This window comes from Nansenia antarctica (assembly GCF_963989245.1).
Source record: "Nansenia antarctica genome assembly, chromosome: 10".
Classification (NCBI taxonomy): domain Eukaryota; kingdom Metazoa; phylum Chordata; class Actinopteri; order Argentiniformes; family Microstomatidae; genus Nansenia; species Nansenia antarctica.
The window spans coordinates 11,095,885-11,106,610 of record NC_137680.1 but is presented as its reverse complement, the minus strand read 5'-3'; the positions used below and the strand labels follow the sequence as shown (position 1 = coordinate 11,106,610).

At 51.5% G+C, this 10,726-nt stretch overlaps 1 pseudogene across 1 annotated transcript; it reads left to right on the top strand.

Moving 5' to 3' along the window:
• Positions 1-8,006: 8,006 nt before the first annotated feature.
• On the top strand, positions 8,007-9,642 carry LOC308166627 (dead end protein 1-like; annotated as a pseudogene). Its single transcript has 2 exons — positions 8,007-8,046; positions 9,043-9,642. The product of its transcript is annotated as a dead end protein 1-like (transcript).
• Positions 9,643-10,726: the final 1,084 nt, after the last annotated feature.

Sequence of the window (10,726 nt, the reverse complement as noted above, 5' to 3'; positions counted from 1 at the left end):
TAGTGCCAGAACTGGTTCCCTCCCACTACACAACCAACAGTAAGAGGAGAACATGAACCCATAATGTAGTCACTACACCAGCCCCCCCAGTGTTCACCTCAATATTGGAAATCCTCACGGCGAGGAGGGCGTATGGCCCGGCCCCTACGATCGTAGGTAAAGTCAGGAGGTGCGGGAGGAGGTGTGACATCGCCCATCACGTCCTCCTGCAGGGAAGGACGGGGGGCAGTGACGACCGGGGGCTCGCGAGCTGCGGGGGTTTGTCGGGGTCGGAGGGGGGAATGGCCAGGGCGCGGCAGGGGAGGTAGGACTGGAGGCCGGCCTCTGCGCGGTGGCAGGGCCAAGTCCAGGGGCAGTTCAAGGTCCAAGTGGGCCGGTTTGAGGCGATCAACGGACACACACTCAGGCCTACCCCCCATGTCAACCATGAAGTTCTTGGCTCCGGCCTCGATGACACGGAAAGGCCCGTCATAAGGAGGACGTAGTGGAGTCCTGTGGCCATCATGACGAATGAAAACGAACCTCGCTGAGTGCAGCTCCGGGGGCACCCTCGAAGTAGGGACACCATGCTGCGTAGTCGGGACCGGGACGAAGGTCCTGGCGCTGTCCAGCAGGGAGGCGCGCTGAGCGGCGGCGGACCAGGGCTCCGTTGACTTGGGAATGAAGTCACCGGGGACCCGCAGCGGCTGTCCAAACACCAGCTCAGCGGACGACGACTGGAGGTCCTCCTTAGGCGCTGTCCTGAGCCCCAGCATGACCCACGGCAGCTTGTCAAGCCAGTCGCTGTCCGTGAGGCTGGCTCGAAGGGCGGCCTTCATGGATCGATGGAAACGCTCACAGAGCCCGTTCGCCTGCGGGTGATAGGCGGTTGTGCGGTGGAGCTTGACCCCCAGATTCTCCGCCACCGCTGCCCACAGCTCTGAAGTAAACTGTGAGCCACGGTCAGAGGAGAGATCAGCAGGGGTGCCGTAGCGGGAGACCCACACCGCGATGAACGCCCGGGCCAGGTCGGGGGCTGTCGTTGAGGAGAGCGGAACTGCCTCCGGCCAGCGAGTCGTCCTGTCCACCATAGTAAAGAGATAGGTGTATCCGTGCGAGGGGGGCAGCGGCCCTACCAGGTCCACGTTTACATGATCGAACCTCCGCTCAGGCACAGAGAACTGCTCCAGGGGGGCCTTGACGTGTCGATGCACCTTGGCGCGCTGGCAGGCGATGCACGTGTCTACCCAGGCCCTCACATCCCTCTTGAGCCCATGCCAGACGAATTTCTCTGACACCAGCCGTGAGGACGGTTTCCTACCAGGGTGAGACAAGCCGTGTATCGCCTCGAAGGCGGGGCGCCTCCAGTTGGCGGGGACCACCGGTCGTGGCTGACCCATGGAGACGTCGCACAGGAGCGTGGCCCCTGCGTCACCGAAAACCACCTCTTCTAGGCGCAGTCCTGTGTCCGACAACTTGAGAGCCTGGACGGCGGGGTCGGCGGCCTGGTCTGCAGCCATGCGCGCGTAGTCCAAACCCAGTTGGACCGCACCAACCACCGCCCTGGAGAGACAATCCGCGACCTGGTTGGACTTCCCAGCAACGTGCTGGATGTCTGTGGTGAACTCGGATATGTAGGCGAGCTGGCGCTGTTGGCGGTCGGACCACGGCTCCGCCACCTTGGACATGGCGTGCGTGAGTGGCTTGTGGTCCACGTAGGCCGTAAACTCGCGGCCCTCCAGTAAAAAACGGAAGTGTCTGACAGCAAGCCACAGCCCGAGGAGCTCCCTGTCGAATGTGCTGTACCTTTGCTCTCTGGGAGACAGCTGGCGGCTGAAGAATGCAAGAGGCTGCCAGGCGTCCCCAACCCACTGTTCGTACACCGCTCCCACAGCAAAGTCAGAGGCGTCCGTGGTGAGAGCAGTGGGTGCCGAGGGCGAGGGGTGGGCCAACATGGCAGCGCGGGCCAGGGCCGCCTTGGTGTCCTGAAAGGCTTTGACACGCTCCGCCGTCCAGTCCACCGGCTGCTTCAGAGTCTTGCCCTTCTGGGCATCGTACAGAGGCCGCAGGATGTGAGCGATGTGGTGGAGGAAGCGATAGTAGAAGGTTACCATCCCGATGAACCCCTTGAGCTCGCTGATTGTGCTGGGGCGCGGGAAAGCAGCGACAGCTTCCACCTTCGAGGGGAGGGGGGTCACCCCCTCTGCGGAGACCCGGTGCCCGAGAAAGTCGATGGTGTTCCGTCCGAACTCACACTTCGCCGGATTGACAATCAGCCCATGTTGGCTGAGCCGTGTGAAAAGGGCCCGGAGGTGGGACAGGTGCTCCTCCTCCGTGGTGCTTGCGACGAGGATGTCATCCAAGTAGACGAAGAGGAATGGTAGGTCCCGGAGCACCGAGTGCATGAGGCGTTGGAAGGTCTGCGCCGCGTTCTTCAGGCCGAACGGCATCCGCAGAAACTCGAAGAGTCCAAATGGCGTGATTACGGCCGTCTTAGGGACGTCCTCGGGGTGCACCGGCACCTGATGGTACCCCCGTACCAGGTCCACTTTGGAGAAGAAGCGTTTGCCTGCCAGGTTCGCTGAAAAGTCCTGGACATGTGGGACCGGGTAGCGGTCAGGCTTGGACGCGTCGTTGAGGCGGCGGTAGTCCCCACATGGGCGCCACCCGCCGTCTGACTTAGGGACGATGTGCAGGGGAGACGCCCAGGGGCTGCTCGAGCGCCGAACGATGCCCACCTGCTCCATATGCGCAAACTCCGCCCTGGCGATGGCCAGCTTCTCCGGGTTGAGGCGCCTGGCCCTGGCGTGGAGGGGAGGCCCCTCGGTCTCGATGTGGTGCTCCACTCCGTGTTTCACCGTGGGCGCGGAGAAGGTGGGCTTGGTAAGGTCGGGGAATTCGGCGAGCAGCCGAAGGTACTGGTCACTTTCGGCGAGCGTATTGGACCACCCGCTGTAGACCGCCTCCCCCTGCGTACAGGCGAAGGAAGCGAAAGTCTGTGAGTTGACCAGTCGCGAACCTGTTGGTTCCCCACGTCCACCAACAGGTTGTGGGCGCACAGAAAATCCGCACCAAGGAGGGGAAATGTGACAGCCGCTATGACAAAATCCCACGAAAAGCATTGCCCTCCGAAGCACACGTCCACCGCCCTAGTGCCATAAGAGCAGATAGGTGTGCCGTCCGCGCCTGCCAACTGCGGACCACGCTCCTCCTTCGCCACATCCGATCTCTCTGCCGGAATGATGCTCCACTGGGCACCTGTGTCACAAAGGAAACTGCGACCAGAGGCGGTGTCTTGTATGAAGAGCAGCCTGTTGGTGACGCCAGCGCTCAGGGCCACTACTGAGTGCCGGCCCCGCCGTTTCCCGTCGGTCCGAAGGTGCAGGGTGAGCGGCACCGTTTGGCCTTGGCGCCAAAAGTGGCGTGGTAGAAACAATGGCCCGCAGCGTTACCCTGCTGGCCAGAAGGTCTGGCGTCATCCTTCGCTCTCCTGCGACGGTCGGGTGGCGGGGCGGCCGCGGGAGCGAGCAGGTCGGGGGACCGTTGAGGCATGGCCAAGACGAACCGGTCCGCCTCCCTGGCCAGGGCGCGGGGCTCCATGATGGCGGTGTTGGCCAGCGCCATCCTAACTTGAGCTGGCAATGTGCGCATGAACAGCTCTGTGAAGAGGATCATGGGGTCTTCTGTACCGAGCAGGTTTAGCATCCTCTCCATGCGCGCAGAAGGCCTCTCGTCACCCAAGTCCGACATGGCAAATAGGCGACGCACCCTCTCCGCAGTGGACAGTTCAAATGTCTCTAGAAGCAGGGCCTTGAGGCGCTCATATTTGTTCGTCGTCGGGGGAGCAGACAAAAAACCTACCACTCGAGCTGCGGTGGAGCTGCCCAACATTGCCACAGCATGGTTGTACCGGTCGTCGTCGTCATCGATGTCACTTTTGTTGAAATGTGCCTCTACAATAGCAAACCATGCAGCAGGCGTTGAGTCCCAGAACTCTGGTAGCTTGAGAGTGGGAGTGTGCGCACCACGCGTTACCCTGACAGGGGATGGTGATGGCTGCCGCTGGTTTGAACGTCTTCCTCGCCCGGACATTTTGCAGGATTGTACTGTTCGTTCGCTGGTTTTTGTACACAATTACGTTAACAAAAATCCACGTCGGGGTCACCAGTGTAGTGCCGGAGGAAAAAGGAAAGACGTAGGCAACGTAATGATAACTGTTTAATCAAAATAACAACTTGTACTCTCAGTACAGGACCAGAAAATAGATCACCAAAACTCTTGTGTCTAAACAGGAAGTTGCAACGTTAATAATCCTCCCCTCTGCCCCTAGTGCCAGAACTGGTTCCCTCCCACTACACAACCAACAGTAAGAGGAGAACATGAACCCATAATGTAGTCACTACAAAGGCCACATATTTCTATGTGGTTTTCTAGTTAATAGTTTTCTATTCACGGATTTGTTGATGCAAGGTTTGTTGTTGGGATACAGTTTAACATGTTTCTTGGGAATAACAGCAGCCTCACAAAATAAATATAAATATAGATACAAACAGCATCAGTGCTCAATATCAGAAGTGGAGTCCTTAAACACTGACCAATCTGTGCAATCAAAACATCCCTGTTTTCAAGGGGTTAACGTTAACCCTAACCCTTTTCTGTTATCTTTGCTCTCATGGTTTCAAATGGAACACCATACACAGCAAGCGGACGGATAGCAGGCGACATGGCGCCCCGGGATAAATTAGCTTCCAAGTATATTTCATCCTGTGTTGCTAGCAGCAAACCGCCATTAAACCACCATGTTGTGCATAGGTAAAGCTGTAGAAATGTCTCAACTTGTTGATGACAATGAATCAAATATACATACGAGGTCTGATGATATGCAAAAGTGATGCAAAAGTGTATAGATACCCACAGGATGTGTATAGATACCCACAGGATGGTGGTCCAATTCCTCTTGGGTTCAAAGGTAGAAAAAAACAATACCTGCTAGCGTGCTAATTCACAAAGGACATACAGTAGCAAGCTACAGTAGCTAATAATGGCTTAACAGAGAATACATTTCTAATTCACTCTCCCTCAGTAATCAATGTGTGTCGAGCTTGTGGGGAAAACTATCACAATAGCAAGTACAAACACCATCTTTATTGTAAAACGTTTTTTAAACTATTAAACTATGGCACTGGAGGTGTTAACTGGTCCTATCACTGAGGACCACCAATGCCATGACCGGATTATCTTTCAAATGTTATTTGTTTAGCTACCATATATCCTTTGCTGTCAAGAATGATCAAGTCAAAATAAATTACATATGCCTACTTGCTTCAATAGCCGGTAGAGACACACAGTGGTTTGTGATATTGGCACTCTGCTAATGGGAATCTCATCACTGTCCACTGGACGTCAGACAGGCAGAATCAGTGAAAGTGTTCAAAACTAAGTTAAAGACCCACCTGTTTTCTGTTGTCTATATGTCATAGCCTGTGTTTTTGTGCTGTGAAATTATGTGTGTTTTTAAATTGAAATAGTTGTCTTTAAATTGTTTTAAATTATTGTTTACCTATTGTATCTGTGCTGTGAAATTATGTGTGTTTTTAAATTGAAATAGTTGTTTTAAATTGTTTTAAACTGTTGCTTACCTATTGTAAAGCACTTTGATGTAAAGTGCTATACAAATAAAGTTATTATTATTATCAGGGACTGAGCCTGCTGTGCCTTGCCCCAACCCCCTGCTAGGTTTCCCAACATTGAAATGTACCCCCTGCCAGGTGACCAATACCTCTGTCCCGTCCACCACTACCACCCTCTTTCCCTCCGCCCCCTTGTCAGAAACAGCTGCAACAGCCCACTGTCTGCTCGTGCTGCCTGCTTCTCGTCCTCCTGTTTAATCTCCAGAATGTGTCCCTGTTGTCAAGGAAGTGCACCTCTCAGCAGTTGGGGCCAGACTACACTGACTCAGCATGATTGGCCTAGGTTCCATCAGTGCTGCTGTCACTCAACCGTAATAAACTGACAGGCAGCTGTGTCTGCCAGCAGAGTGGTCATTGGTAAAGTAGGTCCATGTTCAGTCCTCTCATGATATATATATATCATATCAATATTTTTGTGTAAGATAATATAATATCTTACACAAATCTCAGTTTTGGTACTACTAGATCTTAGCGCTGCCTTTGACACTGTAGACCACAACATTCTAATAGATAGACTAAAAACCTGGGTAGGACTTTTGGGCACTGCCCTAAACTGGTTTAGATCCTACCTACAGGACAGAAGCTACTATTGGCAACTTTGTATCGGACCAAATTAAAATGACATGTGGGGTTCCCCAAGGGTCAATCCTTGGCCCCCTTCTATTCAATCTCTATATGCTTCCATTGGGACACATCATAAAAAAGAACAAAATTGCCTACCACAACTATGCGGATGACACTCAAATCTACATAGCCCTCTCACCGAACGACTATAGTTCCATTGACAATCTCTGTAATTGCATTGAGCAAATAGACGCCTGGATGACACAAAACTTCCTCCAACTAAACAAGGACAAAACAGAGATAATTGTATTCGGTGCACCTAACAAAATATCAAAAGTCAGTGCAAAACATGATTCTCTCTTTCTTCAATCTAAAAAACAGGTCAGAAATCTTGGTGTAATTCTAGACTCTGATCTAAACTTCAAGAGCCACATAAACTCGATAACTAAATCAGCCTACTATCACCTGAAAAACATAACAAGAATGAGAGGTTTCATGTCCAAGCAAGACCTTCAAAAACTCATCCATGCATTTGTTTAGAGTAGACTTGATTATTGTAATGGTCTACTAACAGGCCTATCTAAAGGAGCTGTTCGTAAATTGCAGCTCATCCAAAATGCCGCTGATAGGGTCCTAACAAAAACAAAAACATTTGAACACATTACACCAATCCTGAGATTCCCGCAAGGTCCCTAAGGTCAGCTGAGGCTAATCAGCTAATCATTCCAAGAGTAAAAACAAAGCATGGTGCAGCAGCTTTCAGTCATGCTGCTGCATGCTCTTGGAACAAACTCCCTGAAGAAATCAAACAGGCCCAAAACCTTAAAATATTTAAATCTACTGCTGTTTTGCAGCAGTTATGATTAAACACAAACACTTCTATCAATGTATTTTTATTACTATTGTCTTATTACATGTTTTATCTATTTACTTCTTATATTTGCTTTTATTCATTGTAACTTTTATTTTCTTACTATGCTGCTCTTGCTGAATTTTCAAATAATGTATGTAAAGCACTTTGAATTGCCCCTGTTGTATGAAATGTGCTATACAAATAAACTTGCCTTGCCTTACTGTTGCCTACTTTAGAACTGATGTTGTTGTTGTTTTGTTGTTAACCAACAATAAATAATAATTTTTGTTTGGTACTTTTGTTTTCTGTTAAGATGCGTAAGTGACATTTTGTTTATAAAAGTTTCAATGTTTTGATTATGCACTCATGGGGGGGGGAAAAACATACATGTAACAAGGGTAGGCGCAATAAGCCATGGCTTCAGCCTACACCTTTTTGGTCCTGGTGTTACGCATTGTGACTGTGTACATTTTTAATATCTGTATTATGAATTGTATAAGGGACCAAAATAAACATTCTCAATCAATCAATCAATCAAAATAACCAACTAATTTACATACTTAACATACATAATCATATTCGGATCATTGATCAATCATATTCTTATCGTGAATACTTTGTCCACCAGTCAGTGACATTTAATCTATAGAATTGTTTACATAGAACACTCATTTCTTCCCACCAATGTACTGTAAGTGTTTCTCAAGGGAGGGCTCTTATTGGTGTATAACAAAACATTGCTGCTTTAATGTTAATGTTACTGTTGTTGTCTGTCAGTAGGAAGTCACCCCACTCTATATGATGATGTCACATTGATGTCGGTCAACACACTACCTTTAATAAACCTCAATTGTGTAAAAAAAAAAGTATGTTTAAATGGATTGTTCACACTCAGTCCTTAACAATACCAATAATGAAATATGAAATGTATGAGTCACTATGACGAGCATACCCATGGAGGTGAACAATGACTAGAAGATACAGCAATACAAAAGTTGGAAATAAGACAGCGTCTATTCAAATCAAATTTAGATAGATCGGCCTCCACACACACACACACACACACACACACACACACACACACACTAACAAGCTATTCACTGAGTAGCCTATAACAGAGTGCTTGTTATTATCAGTCCCACAAATATGCTTGAAGCGGAAGCAGAGGAGAAAATACAGAGAGAGCCGCAGTCACAAATTTCAGCCTTCCAAAGCAAACAAACTGTTATGCCACGGTGGTGAGGGGGCTCAAGGACGCGACAACGGAGGCAGAATACTGTGAAGCCCCGTAGGGTATTTATTTACAGTGGAAAAACTGAAAGGATGAGTCCGGGGGTTTCAACCTGGCGGGCTGGCGGTAGTGGTTGGCGTGGGCTGTGGAGGAACAGAAAAACAGGGTAAGTCTCCACGGTAGGCCAGTACATAAGATATAAACGAATCACAAAATTAGGCACGAGAGCAACGTTCACGACTAGTCACAGAGGATACTTGCCAGGTCATTCTTAGGGAAGAACTGACGATGAATGAAGGGAGTCCAGGGTAGATGTAGCCAGAGGGTTGATTGGGAGTGGAGACAGGTGTGCTGGTTTGGCTGTGGCTGGATAACCATCCAATTACCGGGAACGAGCTTCACCTGCGGCGGAGAGCACGCTGTGCTCGAGTTGTGGGGGCGGGTGCTCGAGCTGTGGGGGCGGGGGAGGGCGTGTGTGAAGGCCCAGCCGTAACAGGACCCCCCCCCCGAGGGGGAGCCTCCTGGCGACCGGCCCGGAGCATCCGGGTGGGCCCGATAGAAGTCCCTGAGGAGGACTGGGGACATGATCTGGGACCGGGGAATCCAGCTCCGTTCCTCTGGGCCATATCCTGCCCAGTCCACCAGGTACTGGAAACCCCGGCCACAGCGACGAACCCTGAGGATCTTCCTTACCGCCCACTGGGGGTGGCCATCCACCAACTGAGGAGGGGGCGGTGCAGGGGCTGGTGGCATCAGGTCGCTGGCGACATGGGGCTTAACCCGGGACGTGTACGAGGACCAGCTGATCCCGGCCATCGGCCGCCTCTGGGAGTTCCGCCTCATGATGAATTTCAGCGGCCAGAACCGCGGCTTCGCCTACGCCAAGTACGGCGACCCCCACACGGCCGCCGCCGCCGCGCTGCACGGACACCTCCTGAAGCCCGGCATCCACCTCAGCGTGCGGCGCAGCACGGAGAAATGCCAGCTCTGTCTGGGCAACCTGCCCTGCAACACCAGGAAGGAGCAGCTGCAGCAGGTGCTGCAAAAGTTCTGTGACGGGGTGGAGGATGTCCCTGAAGTTGGGTCCTGACGGGGAGGGTGTGGCAGCAGTGGTGTTCTACTCCTCCCACCATGCCGCTTCCATGGCCAAGAAGGTGCTGTTTGAAGCGTTTAAGAAGCACTTGAGGGTGCCCATCACTGTGAAGTGGCAGTCCTCCGCTGCCCGGCCCAGGACCGACGAGCCCCCGAGACCCCCGAATCACTTCCAGTCGCCCCTCAAACCTCCCTGCCACATCCTCGAGCCCCCCCGGCCCTTTTTTAAATAAATACCCTACGGGGCTTCACAGTATTCTGCCTCCGTTGTCGCGTCCTTGAGCCCCCTCACCACCGTGGCATAACAGAAGAACTGACCCTCTGTTATGCCACGGTGGTGAGGGGGCTCAAGGACGCGACAACGGAGGCAGAATACTGTGAAGCCCCGTAGGGTATTTATTTACAGTGGAAAAACTGAAAGGATGAGTCCGGGGGTTTCAACCTGGCGGGCTGGCGGTAGTGGTTGGCGTGGGCTGTGGAGGAACAGAAAAACAGGGTAAGTCTCCACGGTAGGCCAGTACATAAGATATAAACGAATCACAAAATTAGGCACGAGAGCAAAGTTCACGACTAGTCACAGAGGATACTTGCCAGGTCATTCTTAGGGAAGAACTGACGATGAATGAAGGGAGTCCAGGGTAGATGTAGCCAGAGGGTTGATTGGGAGTGGAGACAGGTGTGCTGGTTTGGCTGTGGCTGGATAACCATCCAATTACCGGGAACGAGCTTCACCTGCGGCGGAGAGCACGCTGTGCTCGAGTTGTGGGGGCGGGTGCTCGAGCTGTGGGGGCGGGGGAGGGCGTGTGTGAAGGCCCAGCCGTAACACAAACACTTAGAAAATAATAGTCATTTTGAGGACAGGCACACTAATATAACGTGAGCCATAGGAATTGATTTATATTTCATTTTACTTTGGAAGAAATACATAAAGAGGTCCCAGATTGAAATGCATGTACACAACAATGACAACAGGGTAAACACAAACACGCCTCAAAGTATACCACATATACAGCCAGTAGCCTACACTCCTGTACCCTAAACTGTTGTTGTTCCTGAACCATGCTCAGCCACCATCCTACATCTGGAAAATCTGTCCACATCCACCATACCAACCTCTCCAACCCCCTTCTACCCACTCACCGTCACAAGCTGAGCTTAGCCGGAGGGAGGGTAGGGAGTGAGGGGGTGGGGGAGAACTACAGCGGTTGTCTTTCCCCAGAGACAAGGGTACATGTCAGGGTCAAAGCAAATTAATCCGACTCTGACTTGACTCGCTGAGTTCTGTCGGTTGGCATGTCAGCTGAACTATGGAAATAA